At 40.2% G+C, this 18,580-nt stretch overlaps 1 protein-coding gene across 1 annotated transcript in view; it reads left to right on the plus strand.

Annotated features, from left to right (window-relative positions):
• The window catches only part of LOC146716611 (protein NLRC3-like), a 200,365-nt gene that overhangs the window by 103,930 nt on the left and 77,855 nt on the right, over positions 1-18,580 (plus strand). The window lies entirely within an intron of this gene.

Raw genomic sequence — 18,580 nt, forward strand, 5'->3', positions numbered from 1 at the left:
CTTGACCGCGCATCACTCTTTTCTACCTCAAAACGACCAGTTACACATGTCTGCATGAATTCTGCACGCACGTTTGCACTACAAGCTGCACACAAACACGTGCGCACATCCATGATTTACTCCAAACCTAACTTAACCTTCGGCGCTTTTTAACTTTCAACCCCTTCAGTGGAAACATTGGGAGAAGTTTGCCAGTGTGGTATTATAATATTATTTTATGCCACGTTAGACCCCTAATTGAAGATTGTGAATTATTATGTAGTTTTAGTTTGCATTATTCTCCTGAATTAGAAGAAGGTGATAACTATTGCATTTGTTAAACTGATTTGCATTACATTAGACTGCTGATTTATTGTGAATGAATAATATTGTTTCATGATGCATTATACTGCTGAGTTATAAGAAATACTGTTCGCAGAAAGTCATCGCCTTATTGGTCTGATTAGAAGAGAACAGAACATGCTGGAGTTTTCTGCCCCATCTCAGCAGGAGCAGATAAACAGGGAACCAAGGTCGTAGCTTAGGCGCCGTGTGAGAGAAAGCATGTGAATGTTTAGGCTTTTATGATAAGGTGGGGGCCACTAGAGGCTATAAGAGTTTGATTAATGCTCCACCATTTTGAGATCTGATGCTGTCTGCGTACGGTGTCCATCTCCCACGCGTGTGATCATTAAAATCATCGTTTGACTCAACCCGGTCGGACCAGTGTTGTTATTGTGGTTTTTCCTCTTGTATCCATCCCCAATATTTGAATCCGTAACACCATCAAACTCGTCGTTGGAGGGGAGAGGGAGGGGAAACAGGAGGACAAAGGATGGCGGGAACAACTGAGCTGTAGTGCTTTTTTTTTTTCAACTGTGCAATATTTGCAATATTGTTTTATATTCGACCTTTTTTGTGGGGCAAATAATATTGACACCAGTCATTTTGTGTTTTTCTGAAATTATTCTGTTATTGTGTACAAAATATTAAAAAAATTCAGCTATATATGTTGATGCATGCTTTTATTACCAGTCGCATTGATTGCTGTAACGCCCTGCTCTCTGGTCTCCCCAAAAAGAATATATCACCCTTACAACTTTTACAAAACTGCAGCTCGTGTGCTGACGAAGACCAGAGGGTGGGCCCACAGTACACCGGTTTTAGAATCGCTGCATTGGCTCCCCGTGTATTTCAGGATCGATTTTAAAGTTCTTTTATTGGTTTTTAAATGTCTTAATGGTCTGCTTCTCTCAATGACTATCGCCCTGTAGCCCTCACCTCAGTAGTGATGAAGTGCTTTGAACGCCTGGTCAGAGACTTCATCATTTCTTCGCTACCAGACACACTGGACCCACTACAGTTCGCTTACCGTCCAAATCGTTCCACAGACGATGCCATCTCTCATCTCCTCCACACATCACTCACTCACTTGGACACTAGAAGGGGGAATTATGTTAAAATGCTCTTCATAGACTACAGCTCTGCATTTAACACCATAATTCCCTCCACACTCACCACCAAGCTGGAGCATCTGGGACTCAGCTCATCTATGTGTCAGTGGATCTCCAACTTCCTAACTGGCAGACCACAGGCAGTAAGGATGGGCGGACATGTCTCAGCCTCCACCACTCTCAGCACTGGAGCCCCCCAGGGGTGTGTTCTGAGCCCCCTGCTGTACTCTCTGTACACATATGACTGTGTGGCCACTACCAGCTCCACCACCATCATCAAGTTTGCTGACGACACCGTCGTGGTGGGCCTGATCTCTGATAACAACGAGACGGCCTACCTGAAGGAGATTAGGAATCTGGAGAACTGGTGCCAGAGGAACAACCTCCTTCTAAACGTCAGTAAGACAAAGGAGCTGATAGTGGACTTCAGCACTAAGCAGGAGAGGAACTACCAGACCCCCGTCATCAACGAGTGCCCAGTGGAGAGAGTGGACAGCTTCAAATACCTCGGAGTTCACATCACGCTGGACCTGTCATGGTCCTGTCACATCAACACCGTGGTGAAAAGGCCCGACAGCGTCTCTACCACCTCAGACGCTTGAGAGACTTCCAACTGCCCTCCAAGGTGCTCAGGAACTTTTACTCCTGCACCATAGAGAGCATCCTGACGGGAAACATCTTAACCTGGTTCGGGAACAGCACCATGCAGGACAGACGAGCTCTACAGAGGGTTGTGCGGTCAGCTGAGCGCACTATCCGCTCCGAGCTCCCTGACCTGCACTCAATCTACAGCAGGCGGTGCTGGACCAAGGCCAGGAAGATCGTGAAGGACCTCAGCCATCCCAACAACAGACTGTTCTCTCTGCTGAGGTCAGGAAAGCGATTCCGCTCCCTGAAGACCAACACAGAGAGACTGAGGAGGAGCTTCTTCCCGCAGGCGATACGGTCTCTCAATCACACCACCACACAGTACTGACCCACACATATGGTTCTTACACACACACTGGACTTTCTGGACATTGTTTTCACTTCATCACTTAAATCACTTTAAGCATATTTGCACTGCACAAGACATAATGTGGATTGCACAACACTGGTCACTATATTCTTCATTTCCAGTTAATACTTGTACAGCTGCTGTTATTGTGTATATATTTATTTATTTATATTTCTTCATACATTCTTATATAGTTCTATATTGTGTATTTTGTTGTACAGTTATTTTATTTTCAACTTTAATTTATATATTTTATCTTATTCTCCCAGTTAAATTTACCCTTCATTCTAATTTGTGTTGTACAGTTATTTCATTTTTAACCTTAATTTATATCTTATTCCCTCCTAGTTAAATTTACCCTTTTTAATTTTTCCTATTTATTTCCTATTTATTTCCTTTTTTTTTTTTCTTTAGGTCACGAGCAGTTGTCCAAGCATTTCACTGCATATCGTACTGTGTATGACTGTGTATGACTGTATACGTGACAAATAAAATTTGAATTTGAATTTGATTTGGGCTGTCTTATCTCTCAGATCTGCTTTTACCATATGAACCCTCGCGGACCTTGAGGTCCTCTGGTACTGGCCTTCTGACTGTTCCCAAAGACAGCACACATACTCACGGAGAGGCAGCTTTTCAGTGGTATGGTCCTCGTCTGTGGAACAGCCTGCCGGAGGAGCTCAGGGCTGCAGAGAACGTACATGTTTTTAAGAACAGGCTCAAGACCACCTTTTTAATTTATCTTTCACCTAACGTTTATTTATTTTATGCTTATTTATTCTATCCTGTTATTCTATTTATTAATTTAGGTTTTACCTAATATTTATTGATTTTATTCTTACTCATTTTTTATCTTCTTACTATTTCTATTGTATCCCGTTCTTATTTACTTTATCTTTTTACCCTGTATATATCCTATTGTGTCATATCTCCAGTGTTTCCTCGGAGGGGGCTCTCTGCACCGGGGCTGTGATCGACCGTGGCTGCTGGGGCTCTGGGGGTCCTCTCAGCCTGGCTGGGGGGGGGGGGATATGGGTGCATTCATGATTGTTTATGTTAATGAGAGTGTGGGGGGTTAGTTGGAGGGCGGGGTGGGGTGCTTTTAACCATGTAAAGCACTTTGTGCTACTTTTTTTGTATGAAAAGTGCTTTATAAATAAAGATTGATTGATTGATTAATTTCCCAGCTTTGGTCATTATATCCTGTATTTTGGAGACAGAGAGTTACAGACTCTCTCCCAGACCACGGACTCATAATACAAGTCAGAGCTTTATAAAAAAAAAAAGTTGTGTTTTCTAAATTGGAGTTCAAGTTATTTGTACTTCCAATAGTGTTAATATACTACACAGGTCATGAACAAGATTTCTTTTACATTTTCATTGTAAATGGGCTGAAGCAGTTAATTAAAAGTAGTCTAACATAAATGTAAACGCTGTAATTTGATTATTTTAATAAACCATGAAACTTGGATGGATTCGATGCCGGCGTGACCACAGTGCACACGTCTGCTGTCGCTCACAGTGGTCCAAGGAACCGCTCAGGGAGTTTGTGTGTTCGCTCAGACACGTGAAAAATTAGAGGGAACATTGGGCCTATGACATTCAATACCCAGTTATTAAAATGTTAAGTGTAAATCATCCGCAGCCCACAATAGCAGCTGAATTTACTACACAGCAAATTCAAAAGTGTTAAATTTTTTGGTGTTAATAGTCTCCTTGCAAAAGTAGAGTTAATTTTACTCTAAGCAGAGTCACATTCTTTTAATGTAACTCTGAGGTGTAAAATGATAGTAGTTAAAATCGAGTGTTAAAAATGAGTGTTTCTATTTCAAATCTGGAGGTGTTACAATGGAAACATTAACTCTTGACCTCTTAACTCTGAACTCCTAGAGGGGCTATGACACCAATAGAGTAAATTCACAGACTCCGCCCCCAGCACGGCTCCAATCGAAGCTGAAGTGAAGCCGTTTCAGAACATTTTGCTCTACATATTTGAGTTGTTTGCCATGCTTGGTAAGTCATTTTTTCAAAGATTGTTTCAATTGTTATTAGCTTTTACTTCTGTGGCTCTTTGGAGTTGAGACAAAGCTGTGTGAAAGGCATTAGCCATGTTGCTCGCTGATAGCATAATATTCTGTTTTAGCTAGCTGAAAGGTATTGTTTGCGGGCAAATACCACAGCCTTGAAAAAAAGCTTGCATGTGAATTTTCAGTCAAACTTTTGGTCAAATACACCTAAAACAATGTCTAGAATGTGAAATGTTGGTATAATGGTGCTACTTGAAGCCTGAAAACGATCGCCCATAAAAAAAACACGAGCTAACAGTAGTAGCTGACGTCCTGACTGGATTCTACGGTAGCATTTAGATCCCTCCAGAGTTTTGTGCACACGGTTTAGGTAAAAATGAAAAAGGTTGAGGTTTTACATTTAGTTCAGTATTACCTGTTGCCTGTGTCCTTGTCTTTTGGGAAAATACTTTACACAAGTAATGGCTCAAAGAGGATTCCTTTTTTTTTTACTGTGCTGCAATTGTTTACTGGATTATTTGTGCCGTTAATTAGTGTCAACTAATTTTTATTCAATCTCCACACAGGATATGCTTGTGAAGATGGAATATGGGGGAGAGCAGAAGTGCGTTGAAGTTCCACAAAGTGATGAATGAAGGACATGCATATTGTATTGAAGAAATAAGTGTTGAGAATGCTGTTATTTGCATTTACCATGTCAGACCTTTTGATAAACAAAATTCTAATGAAAGTGAGAACATGTATACTGTTACATCTTTCAGAAAATGTTTTGAAATTGTGGTGCACAGTTCAGAATAAATGTTTTTCAAAAACCATTGCATCTTTTTAGTAAATGTTTATTTCCAAAAGAAATTTCTAGAAGTTCAGAACAGTAAAATTCCCGCTTTTTAGAATGAATTAGAAGATAACTCTTACGTAGTTAAACTAAAATACTCTTTGAGAGTTAATATATAAACTCTTAACACCAAGTGTTAAATTATCAACTCCAGACAGATTTGGTGTTTAACACTAAATCAGAGTTAACGTACCAACTCTCCAAAAAGAGTTAAATTAACACTCTCTGGTGTGGACCCATATAGACACTTTAATAGTGTTGAAATCAAATCCGACAGTGTTAATTTGGACATGCTGGATTTGCTGTGTACGATTTCAGATCTTTTTACACGTCAATAAGAAACCACCGATGTGTAAAACAGGCTGACAACAGAATGACGTAAACCACACTGCTGCAACTGTGCAGCTCTCAGGTTTTATCTATTGTTTCTCTGTGTGGTCAGCAGGGGGAGGTGTTTTTTTTTTTTTTTTTTAAATATTAATGAAAACATTTTCATGAAAGTTGCAAATTTGTTATCTGTTTTTATGACATTTTTCACTGTGGATTACAACAACATCAACATTAGAAAATGAAATACATTTATAGTAGGTGATCATTAATCAGTATTATTGGCACTATTAAAGGGCCCCAAAAATCAAACTTTGCTTAGGGCACCACGGAGGGCCAACCCTTTTTACACTTCAACGATTGTACACAAAATACAATCATCCATCCTTCTATCTATTTTTTTTTGTCCACTTATATAATTCAGCATCACAGGGAAGCTGGATCCCAGTTGTTTTTCACAGAGGGCCAAGCAGTGGAGGGAGCTGCCGACCTCCCAGCAATACATGTAAAAGCTTTATTTTATGCTGACTCTGGTCATCTTTATCTATCATAAAAATTTGCTTCACGATCTGAAACACGTAAGTGTGGCAAATATGCAAATAGCTAAGAAATCAGGATGGGGTAAATCGTTTCTCACTGCACTTCTGTTAGGCGACTGAATGAAAACACAAAGTCAGCAGTCTGGCTATGAATGTCTTTAATGTTTCCAAGATCAGAATCACATCAGGGTGTACAACCTCACCCCTGGCGCCGTTGCCCACCTCTCAATTTTAAATACACGTAGACATTGAGGGCTATCAGGAGGGGCTATGCGCTTACCTGCTGCTGAGTAATTGCATATGAGAGCATGAGGGTGGGAATGGATGTTTGTATCTGTGTGTGCCTGTTTGTCTGTGTCCATATGTCAGGTCGGGTATCAGACGCCACCTCTCTGGGGACATCTCAGGCCCTCCAAGGTATGGAGGCCTATCTCCCCCCACCACTCCCCCTGCCAGTGGCAGACGCCTTCAGACATCGGTGCATTGGTGGTTCTTTGTGTCTGGGGATGGGCGTCCAGGTACTGCTTGTCGGGGCCTGGAGCCTGGGGCTCGCTCGGGCTCCTCCAGGGTGGGGTGCCTTTGGCCTCTCAGCCTGGGGCTCGGTCACTCTGGCACAGCTGGCTGCCGGCGGAGCTCACGGGCACGTCACGTTTAAATCATGCTTTTTATCCGTTTTTGTTTTTTAATGTTCTGTAAAGAACTTGGGATCACCTTGTTGTTGAATTGTGCGATATAAATAAACTTGCCTTGCATTTTGGCTGCTACCTCAAAGCACACTGTGCGCTGTCGATCTTACGTGCTGCACAATAATATTCAATATTTAGTATTTACAGTTATATTCACATAGATCATCGCGATGCTGTTGTTTATTATATTGCTCTCTTTTGTTTGCTTGTTTTCTCTTTTTTCTTTCTCAACAGGTGATCCAGGTGATTGATAGATGGATTTTTTGTCTGTTTGTTTTGTTGGCTTGGACAACTTCCTACCAGACCCGTGGAAGTGGAAGCTTCAGTGAAGAAAGATTCCTGCTCCCAGCCGTTCATTGGCTCGGCATTTTAAACCCCTAAAGGGTCACCTGGCCTGTAAATAAACAGGGCCAATAAAAAAAAATCACAAGAATAATACAAAAACTTCAGCCAGTTTAACTTAATACATTAACTTATTCTTGTGTACACAGTAATTCATAAATAAATAATGTATATTATCAATAAAGATTGATCTAAACAGTTTAACTGCTATGTGCAGATAAAGGTTGCATAGCTTTAAAACATTTGCTATCCAGCAAATATCAGTCAAACTCAACACAAAGGAAACACAACAATCGTTCAAATTGTTTGGACCGGTGATCCAAATCAACTGGCGTTGGTCAAACAGATGTATGGTAGACTTACTTTGAAGGAGCTGCTACTGACAAACCAGCAAATAAACACCAAATATTTCATCTGTGACATTTGTGAGGTTTCCTCAAACACACAATACATTTGTAACTTTTAATTTTTTCTGTTTTTGTGTCTTGCAAATAAACCTTTAAACTGATTTGAAATGATGTTATGCATTTATTTTTGGCCCTTATCTACGGTGGCCCTGAGAGGCCAAATGGACTGCAACTTAAGAAAACACCAGCAATAAAAAAAACGCTGCAAAAGCACAAAAAACACAACTGAAATAGGAAAAAAGAAAACACAAATACAAAAAACGAAAACACAAATAGGAAAAAAGAAAACGGAAGTGTTTCTGGGGAGACAATAGTAATTAGTAATAAACAGAGCCAGTGTGACTAAGTGGAGCTTGTGAGAGTGAGTGGATTGAAGAAAGTGAGGGACTCAGATGTGTCAGTTGGTTTGTCTTTGTTTTTGAGTGTGGAGGAGAGTTAGATTGGGTTGGTTTTAAAGCTAAGTTAAGAATATTCTGAATTTCAATTCATTTTTATTTACATAGCACCAAATCACAACAACAGTCGCCTCAAGGCGCTTTATATTGTACAGTTTAATTTCCAAAACTTGCATATGATCTTCAGTTTGCAGCTGGACTATCACATAGCAGCTGGAGCAGTCTCACATGGAGGCCAGTCCACTGCTGCCACCTGTGGCCAAGTGCCATAGCCTACTACTAGATGAACTTGTGACACACATCTGCAGTAGAGGCTGAGTGGCTGCTCTCACACCTGGAGCATCCAAATCGACCCACAAACACGCTGAAAGATGCAATGCCATCAATGTGGATTGTCAAGACTGAGAGACCTCTTCCCTCTGACCCCTCCCCAAACCCTCAAACCCTCCTACCCACCTCGACATACAAACTCTGTGTGGCTTCACGTGTTCTGTTGATGTTTACATGATCGAAATAACTTGAACACAAACACAAACAAACAAAGAGGAAGACCGCACCGGAAGGAAACAACTACAAGTCCCAGCATCCTCTGTGTTTAGGGAGCAGCAGTGAAAGTGAAAGTATTGAGCCTCCGTTCAGAGCAGCAGGAGGAGGAAGGTGGAGCTGAGGCAGGTGAGTGTTAACATGAATATGTTTCTTCTTATGACATAAAATAATTCCACGCTGTTCATGTCTGTGGGTGAAATGTGAGGCCGGTCGGCTCCTCTGAGCGCTGGTTTCCTGTAAGTAGAGAGGAAGTGAGTTTAGCTGAGCCTCCGTTTAGTGTGAGAGAGCAGGAGGAGAGTGAGAGCTGTGCTGAGGCAGGGTGAGTGTTAACACCGCTCTGACATTACTGTGTCTCTGTGGCGGGAACAACAGGCTCCGTCAGTGGAGGCAAAAATAATCAGACTTTGGTTTTTCAAAGGAAACAACTTTATGTCGGAAGTTCCCGCACGCTCATTGGATAACGATGTGTCAATCTCGAGCTATTAGCCAATGAGCGTGCGGATTCACAGAAAGACCCGCCTTTATCACGGGACTTTAAAAACTACAATGGCGACAGAAACTCCGTGAGTGGAGTTCAGGGTGACGTTATGAAACTGTGAGGTTTGAGCCACTTCCTGTTCTCAGTCCCAGCGTCCTGATCACCGAGGTTTCTGTTGCTCTGATATCTGATATTGATTATATTGGTAAACAGGCTGTAGCATAAACATCAAACACAGCTGAAGCAGTTTTTGGATGGTTGGCTTCAAATGATCCGTCGGTTTGAAAAGTAAAAACAATTAAAAAAAAGGTGAAGCTGATGCAGGGTGAGTGTTAACACCAGGACTTTAGAGGGAAGAAGAGTCACAGCTCAGCATGTTGTTGACGGGTTGTTGTTCAGTCGGGGGAAGACATCTGAATCATTGCAGGGGGAATGGCTTTCACAACTTTAATGAATTTACTCTGAGTACATGATATGCCATAATTATCTATGAATTTGTTATATGTTAACACATTTCCGTCATTGTCTAAAAGGTGTAAAACCGTCCAAATGCCATGATCCATCCAATCCTTATAAAAGATGGATTTTCTTTTATCGTATACATCTGTTGTTCCAAATCGAATTTGTATGTGGAGAAAAAATATGCTAATATCTTTTTCCAGTACTGGAGAACCTGTTTGTGAAAATTGGATAATTTAATTTGGAAATTTCAAAGTCGCACTTTATAAGAAATTCAATGCCACCCAGCTTCTCCAAAATTACTTTGGGAAAATAAAACCAAATACTGTTTGAATTATTTATGAAAGATTGCAACCATTTGAGTTTGATGGAACCATCATTGCTTCAAAATCAATCGCATTCAAACCTCCTTCTTCAAATGACTTCACTATATCATTCTTCCTAACATAATGTTGCTTGTTTCTCCAAATGTAATTGAAATTAATTTGATTTATATTATTGATTAGACTATTGGAAACATATAAACATTGTGATGGATAAATCAATCGAGAGATACCTTCTGTTTTAGTAAGCAAGACACGTCCAAAGATGGAGAGGTGTCTTTGTAGCCAGCTGTTTAGATTTCTGGGTAATTTGCTCAAAATGTAGATTTTCTCTATTATTTGTGTTCTTTGACATTATAATACCCAAATATTTAATGTCAGTTTTAACAGCTATGTTAAGAGAGCTACTAGGTCACAATCACGAATAGTTAATAATTTGCATTTTCTAATATTCAGGTACAAACCAGAAGCCTTTGAGAAAAGTGAAATTTCATTCATGTTCTATAAAAACTGACGATTCCTCGTCTAACATTAAAGCGTTTAGATGTTCCAAAAGGTAAAGAAACAGAACTATTGAGTCAGAGTATAATAAAGAAATGAAATCTATGAAGTTTTGTTTACCAAAACCAAAATAGGGTAGAGCTTTTAAAATAAAAGGATGTTCGACCGTATCAAATGCCTTATAAAAGTCTAAAAAAAGAATCACACCATCATCTTCAATTAAGTGATTAGAATCCAGTAGATCTACAACCAATCTAATATTATTGGTCGTAGATTATCGATGAGTCTTTTATCTTTACCAGGTTTGGGAATAAGGGAGATAAGACCCTGTTTCATTGTCGTTGCTAACATTTCATTACTAATGATTTCAGTAATAGTTTTGAAGAAAAATTCTTATTTCTTTCCAGAAGAATTTATAAAAGATTGCAGTCAAGCCATCCTGACCAGGAGCTTTGTCATTTTCAGTTTGTTTAAGGCTTGATCTCAGTCATCCAGTGATATATCAGAATCACAAATTTCTCTGAATGCAGAATCGATTTTTGGAGTATAAGGTTCAATCTGATCACAAAAAGTTAATGAATCAGCAATTAAATATTTTGAGGAGAATAAATTTGAGTAAAATTTATGTTTTTCTTCCGCTACAGTCTTATGATTTGTGCATTCCTCCCCATTTATGATTAATGTATTAATAGATTTCTTTTCTTGCCTCCGTTTCTCCAAATTGTAGAAATATGAAGCACTTTTTCAGCTTCTTCTATCCATTTTGCACGAGCTCTAATGTAAGCTCCATGAGCCTTTTTCTTGTATAGATCATCTAATTGAGTAAAGACAACAGGGATTTCTTATCAGCCTCTGACATAAAATGTCTATTACAATAGTTATTTATATCGTAAAGTAATTTACTTTCAAATTCCTTCTGTTGTCTACTTTTCATTTTACTAAACGTAATTGAAAATTCTCTAACTTTAAATGAAAAAATTCCCATCTATGTATGTAATTGCCAATTGTTACGTTGTTGTAAATGTTATGGAGGAGCTCTTTAACTATCTTAACATACCCGTCATCAATTAATAGATCTGCATTTAATTTCCAGTAATCTTTTTTAAACTGCGTTTTATTTTCAGGGTTAAGTTTAAAAGTAATAATACTGTGATCTGTCAACGGGGCTGCTGAGATGGAAACATGTGAAACATCTATATAGTAAAGTCGACCCAACCACAGTATGGAACGCCAGGAGTGCCATAATGAATTAATTAAATGCACCATTGAATAATAAATTAAATGTGACAATAATTAATTAAAATTTGAAATAATTAATTAAAATGGGAAATAAATAATTAAATAAACATTTTTTGACACATTTAATTAATTAATTAATTATTTCACATTTTAATTAATTATTGCCACATTTAAATAATTATTTAATGGTGTATTTAATTAATTCATTTTGGCACAGTTGACTCCTTCAGGTCTCACCATAAATTTATTTTATGTGTCAACCTCACCCATCAAACCCAGGGGGCGGGGTTAATGCTGATCGAGTCAGAACCATTGCTTTGGCCTGGTGGCCATTGTTTTTAGAAGGCGTTACTGCACACCAACAACTGCCATGTGGAAACTAACAGAACTGAACTTTGAAAAACCCTGTTTGTGTGTGGGATGGACTCAAGCGCAGACAAGGCAGCTAGAATACAGTTCCGTTTTTTACTATACAACACCAGGTGCAAATATATACAAGTGAGATGGCAGGGGGAATCCAGGGCACAGGGAAATCCGGGAAAGGAGCTCTTCACACACGAGGGACTTCATAAAAAACACAGCACACCAAGGGTTCCAGGGAAACGGAATTCCTGTTTACAGACAACAAGTGATTAATCCAAAGGGTCAGCGATACGAAAAGGCAACAAGAGACTAGTACTCCGGAGCTTACTACCGAGGTTACTCAATAGTCCAGCGACGAGATGTTTCCAGCCTCTGCCTTAAGTAGTGGATGAGTTTAGGCGATGAGCCACAGATGTGTGATTAACTTCAGGTGCAAGGGCCAGGGGCGGGAGCCCGCAATGAGCTCCGCCCTGGCGAGACACAGCTAGCGTGAGAGAGGTAGATGTAAACAAGAAACATATGTAGCCAACCTGAGTCAGCCGGGCAGACACGGGGACCATGACAGTTTGTGTCTCACCAAATACCGTTTTAATATTTTTTAGCCGAGAATGTAGCGGTTTAATCTTCAGATGTCTGGTCGGTTTGTCAAGATACAGCTTTTTTGCAAAAGTGCTTCGATGATTTCGGAGATGTCTGCCCAGCCCAGTCTCACGGCAAAGCGTGGGACAGACCCGCTCGCCTCGCAAGCAATCGAGCTGCTATTACCACCGACAAAGCGCAGGCCGGTACACAGCTGTAATAACCCCCGCTGCACACTGACTTCATTTACAGAGGTTATATTTATCGTGTTTTTATTTCCTGATGTTCGTATGTGTCATACGTGTTCCAGTCGCCAATTCTGAATTATAACTAACATTAAAAACATGTTTAAGGAGGAGAGAGAGCAAAAAGATTCGATTAACATCTGATGTTTGGGTTTTTGTTCAATAATCAGCGTGACCTGATAAACACATAAAAGAAATAACGTTGGTGTTTCCGTCATGTAGTAACTGTTAGGTTTAACTGTACAAAGGTGGTTCGACACTATGAAACACACACAGACTTCATGATGTTCGCCTCATTTTTTTATTGTGAATATTAATCATGAGGGTAAACGGCCCTGTACACCACGGAGCGAGGTCAGCATGTCCACCATATCTTCAGCTCTCTGAGTTAACCCATCAAACTAATCTAACGCTCATCTACGAATAATTCACGGCTCATATCAATATTATTTTACAGAAAATCATCCTTATTACTGCCAACTATTCCAGATACCATCAAATGTTAAAGGAAAATATCAGGATGAGTGTCTGTGAGCTGAGAAGGACGTGAAGCGAGCAGTTTATCCCAGAGCTGAAGCTGCTGTGTGCAGAGATGAGCTCAGATTCCTGCTGTGATTGATCAACAGTCACAGAAATGTAGACTTGTAGTTATTACTGCAGTATGGTCACAGCAGATACTGATAAACATGTATTATGAGGATGGATGATCAAGTTTCTCACTCTCTCCTTTAAATCTCAGTTTTTTCTTCTTCACAGTTTATCTGTTAATTTATTAATGAATAACACTGAAAGAGTTTCTGTTATATTTCCCCTTGAACATCAGCTTATTAGGGCGGCATTAGGAAATAGCCCCCCTCCAAAGAATGAATAAATGAATGATGATAATAATAAAATGATTCAAAAGCAGAGCTCAGAGTGGTAGAATGGTCAAACATGGATCCACGGGTGGTTCAACTGCATTTGGTGACGTGACCAAAGCAAATCTTTCAAATAATCCCACCATCAACGGGATGTTGTCTCCTTTACTACGGTTACTTTACTTGGTCACCGTGTGAATTTCTTTGAAATGAACCAAATTCTTTTATTTGTTGGTTGTTGCATATTTAACCTCTACAGTCAGGAAAGGAGGAGATGAGGCCTCAACAATGTTGGGTTGTAGCTGTGGTTCAGGTTAGAGTGAGTGTCCATGGAATAAATGTAAGTCAGTGAACTGGAAACATGACTGTGTTCAAACTTTGTTTCCTTTTTATAATGAGTCTAGTCAAAGGTGGACAGAAGTATCTCCACTGTGACTTTTCTGTGTCACCATCAGAGCTTCTGCACAGTGTTTCTGGGGCAGATAACATTGCAGCATTATGGAGACATTATGGAGACAAAAAGAAAAGCGTCTGGACTTCTTTAAGTTAAACTTAAAGAAATCCAGACGCTTTTCTTGGACTGTTCAGTGTTGAGTCTCATTCACACACTCCCTCAGACTCTTCACACACACTGATTTGCTGACATAAACACACTCCTGTGTGCTTCACACACACACTGAGGACCATCTACAGACTGTGAGCTCCGTCTTCTTTGTCTTTGGAGCCGAACTCTGACAAAGTTAGGAACAAAACTTTCTCCAGCGTGTGAACTTTCCTCCTAGACTCAGTCTGAGCAGTCAGACCACATATTTCTAAAGCAGCACATGAAGGTGTGGCTCACACACACACACAGGTGAAGGAAACAGCTGCAGTATTAAAAACTGCTTCACTGTCTACAAATATATGAACTGAATGTTTCTTTCAGGCTGTAAAAACCTTATTTATCCTCCATTACAGTCCTGCATTCAGAGCATTACTTCTGTTATATTAGTACATGTATTTTATTCTGATGAACACATGAAACTCTGAGCTGGATTGAATCCATTGAATCAGAGTCCAGGACTCAGACTAAACACACTGAATGTGTCCTGAGCTCGGCCGCTGTTCCACAGTAACTGCTGTCAGAGTCACTGTTACTGAGTTAGCTTAGCTAGCAGAGCAGCTAGCAGTTAGAGTATGAACTCTGTAAGCAGTCAGCTCGGTCCTGGACATGGTTACTGACATAAAGCTGCTCTCTGCAGCCATGTTTGACCTGCTGCTTTGTAGGACTACAGTAATGGAGGATTTGAAGGCTGAACTGGGCTCTGTGACACTTTTTGTAGTGAACTGATGAAAGCTGCGTCTCAGATGGATGTTAGTCCAACACATCAGACACGACCTCTGCAGCTCTCAGTTGATGTGCACATGAATAATTTGTGTTTCCTCTGCAGGTGAAGGTAGAAAGTGTGTGTGAGCTGATGTGAACTGAGCAGCATGGATCAGTGTGAGGACAGAGAGGAGGGAGTCCCTCCCTCTAAAAGCACTCTGTGTGGGGAACATGAGAGCCAGACCAAAGCTCAGAGGTGAGATGACCATCTCTAACTGTCCATGACTCTTCTCCATGTCACAGCTCAGCACTCACATCACTGCTCCATCATTATTCACACTCATACCTCTGTGTGTGTTGTTTTAAAGCCCAGAGCTGTGGGGCGTACCAGGCTCAGCTGGACATAACCCTGAAACTAATCCAGAGCCTGGACCTGAACCCAGCTGTGTTTCCTTAAAGAGCAACAGGTCGAAGGGTGTTGCTGTAAACTTTAACAAAAGACTGTTATGTGACAAAGAGTAAGTACATTATTTTTATGAGATTGTTCATCATGTCTTTAATTTAATATTTCCAGTTTTTTCCTTCCTGTCTCATGAAGCTGTGACATTTATTGTTTTTCTTTTAGGATCAATAAGAGGCCAGAATCTCCTGGACCTGAACCCAGCTGTGTTTCCTTAAAGAGCAACGAGTCGAAGGAAATTGGTGTAAACTTTAAAGGCTGTTCTTCTGCTGCTGAGAGGTAATGTGTGTCTAGATGTTGTTCCTGACTCTGTATTTCTGAATAAATCCTCATGTTTAATATCAGCTCAGCTCTTTTTCACACACATTTCTATGTTGGTATGTGAAGCGGTGTGTGTTGGAGTGTTTCCACAAACACAGCAGTCAGAGTGGAAAGAGTGGATGTTGTAGGAGGTGTTTGTGTAGTGAAGAGGCTGAGTGTCTGTAGGACTCCAGCTGCTCCAGCAGGTGTCTCCTTTGTGCTTTGCTTCAAACACAGTGTAGGGAGGAGCTTCCACTCAGGTGTTTCAGGTGTTGCTGGATGGAGGAGGACAAATAGTTTTTCCCTTCAGTGACACTTCAGCAGCTCAATGTTCTGGGAGATGTTTGTCTTTATGAAGGTTTATGGATTATTGTTCTTACTTTGGTGAAACTGAGCAATACATTTTCCATCTAACATTTAAAGTAAATTTCCAGGTGAATAAAAGATCTGCAGCTGCAGCCTCTGTGATGTTTCACAGTCTGAAAGTAACAAATTCAACCAGAGTTCAAACAAAGGCTTAATATACGTGTGTGTTTGATATAATGTCAACAAGTACAAACAGGTGTTCTTACAGGTCTTAATCACAGAGCTCTGATAAGTCTGGTGACTTTCACACTCAGCAATTTTGCTGCCTTTTATTTTATATTGGCCTTTTTAAAGCCCTTCAAAGTCTCCCACATTCATACAGAGCTTTTAACACCAAACTCCTTTACAGTCCTTCTCCTCTCACACACGATCACACGACTGATTTGTCTGCAGCAGCTGTGTTACTGCTAGTATTTTATTATGTGTGTAATCTCCTCATATTGTTCCTGTGGTTTAGTTTGACTTCCTTCTGCAAACTCAGCTGCTCTGTTGCTGATACACGTCTCCATGAATATGATTGATCAGATGCTGCCAACACCATGTGTTTCATGTGAGCGTTCAGCTGAAACCCTGGGTTGACTTATCGAGTTAATAACAAGCTTCACGTGACTGTGAATGCTAAAGTGAATCAGATAAAGGAAAGAGACCCTGCTAATGTTGGACTCACTTCTTAGTGTAGATCCCAGGAGGAAGTTCAACATAGCCATTCTTTGTGCTAGCTCGACCAAACCTGAGAGCACAGTGCAGGATAATGATCATCATCTGTCTCTGTCAAGGACATTTAAAATCCACAAATAACAAACATAATTATATTTGATCATTAAAAATGAGGATTAAACAAAGTGTCAAACATACTTAAGTAGAAGGACTGATGTTTGTGTTAAAATACCCTCTTAAAGCTGAAATACTGATTCAACTTCTTTACTCAAGTAAAGGTAAAAGAGTCCAGGCTCTGAAATGTACTCACAGTATTAAAGTAAAAGCTCCATTTTTGAAGGAAATTTCTGCCAGTTTTTGTGCAAAGTTCCCTGAATTTCTACCTCCAACATTAATATGAGAAAATTATCTGAACTTTTATTCTAATGAATTTAATCAGCTTGAACATTTTGTAGCACAAAAGTAGAAAAAACCCAAAGGGAATCAAAAATAGCTCCGTTTGCTGTTGCCTGCATTGTAGATGGGCGGCTTTGCCTCAACACCTAAACAGGAAAATGAGTTTAGTCAAGTATTAAAGTGGGATTGAAGAGGTGAGGAAACCAGAGATCAGGTGTTGTGGTGCAGCATGGTCACAAGAATCATTTAGAAATGGGTCGAAATATTTTCTCTTCTAAATTTTTTGCACAGTCTGATGTGCTGCTGCTCTGAGGTTTACTGCTCTCTGTGTGCTTAGAAAACTGTGAGGTACAAGTAGATTTGACACAAGTTATAATGGCTGATTTCCGTATAACGGTGGAATACAGGGACTTAATCGTTAAGTAAGAAGAAAGTTTGAAGCCTAATCTTGAAAGTAGAGATAGTGTCTGTCTCCTGAATCCAAACTGGAAGCTGGTTCCACAGAAGAGGGGCCTGAAAACTGAAGGCTCTGCCTCCCATTCTACTTTTAAATACTCTAGGAACAACAAGTAGGCCTGCAGAGCGAGAGCGAAGTGCTCTAATAGGGTGATATGGTACTACAAGGTCATTAAGATAAGATGGGGCCTGATTATTTAAGACCTTGAATGTGAGGAGCAGGATTTTGAATTCTGGATTTAACAGGAAGCCAATGAAGGGAAGCCAAAACAGGAGAAATCTGCTCTCTCTTTCTAGTCCCTGTCAGGACTCTTGCTGCAGCATTTTGGATCAGCTGAAGGCTTTTCAGTGAGTTTTTTGGACATCCTGATAATAATGAATTACAGTCGTCCAGCCTGGAAGTAATAAATGCATGAACTAGTTTTTCAGCGTCACTCTGAGACAGGATATTTCTAATTTTAGAGATGTTGCGCAAATGGAAGAAAGCAGTCTTACATATTTGTTTAATATGTGCATTGAAGGACATGTCCTGGTCAAAAATGACTCCAAGGTTCCTCACAGTGTTACTGGAGGCCAAGGTAATGCCATCCAGAGTAAGAATCTGCTTAGAGACCATATTTCTAAGCTTTTCAGGGCCGAGTACAATAACCTCAGTTTGATCTGAATGAAGAAGCAGAAAGTTAGCGGCCATCCAGGTCTTTATGTCTTTAAGACATTCCTGCAGTTTAACTAATTGGTGTGTGTTATCTGGCTTCATGGACAGATAGAGCTGGGTGTGCTATGTCTTCTGATGATGCTGCCTTGGTGATTTCAACATCCATGTCTGCTGTGACTTTAAACTTCTGGTCAAGGACTTTTTAAATATTATTGACTCTTTTAACTTGACCCAGTGGGTTACTGGTCCCACACATGAAAAAGGTCACACACTAGACTTGGAGCTTTTCCACGGGCGGGATGTGTGCGTCACTGAAATATCTGAGTTGGGCATCTCTGATCATTTTCCTGTGTTGTTCACTCTGACACTGCGCTGCTCAGAAGATAAGCCGTACAGCTGGGTCTAG

This window comes from Copadichromis virginalis, linkage group LG3 (assembly GCF_057382275.1).
Source record: "Copadichromis virginalis isolate Kocher_CV1m ecotype Utaka linkage group LG3, C_Virginalis_male_GT1.1, whole genome shotgun sequence".
In the NCBI taxonomy this organism is placed as follows: Eukaryota; Metazoa; Chordata; class Actinopteri; order Cichliformes; family Cichlidae; genus Copadichromis; species Copadichromis virginalis.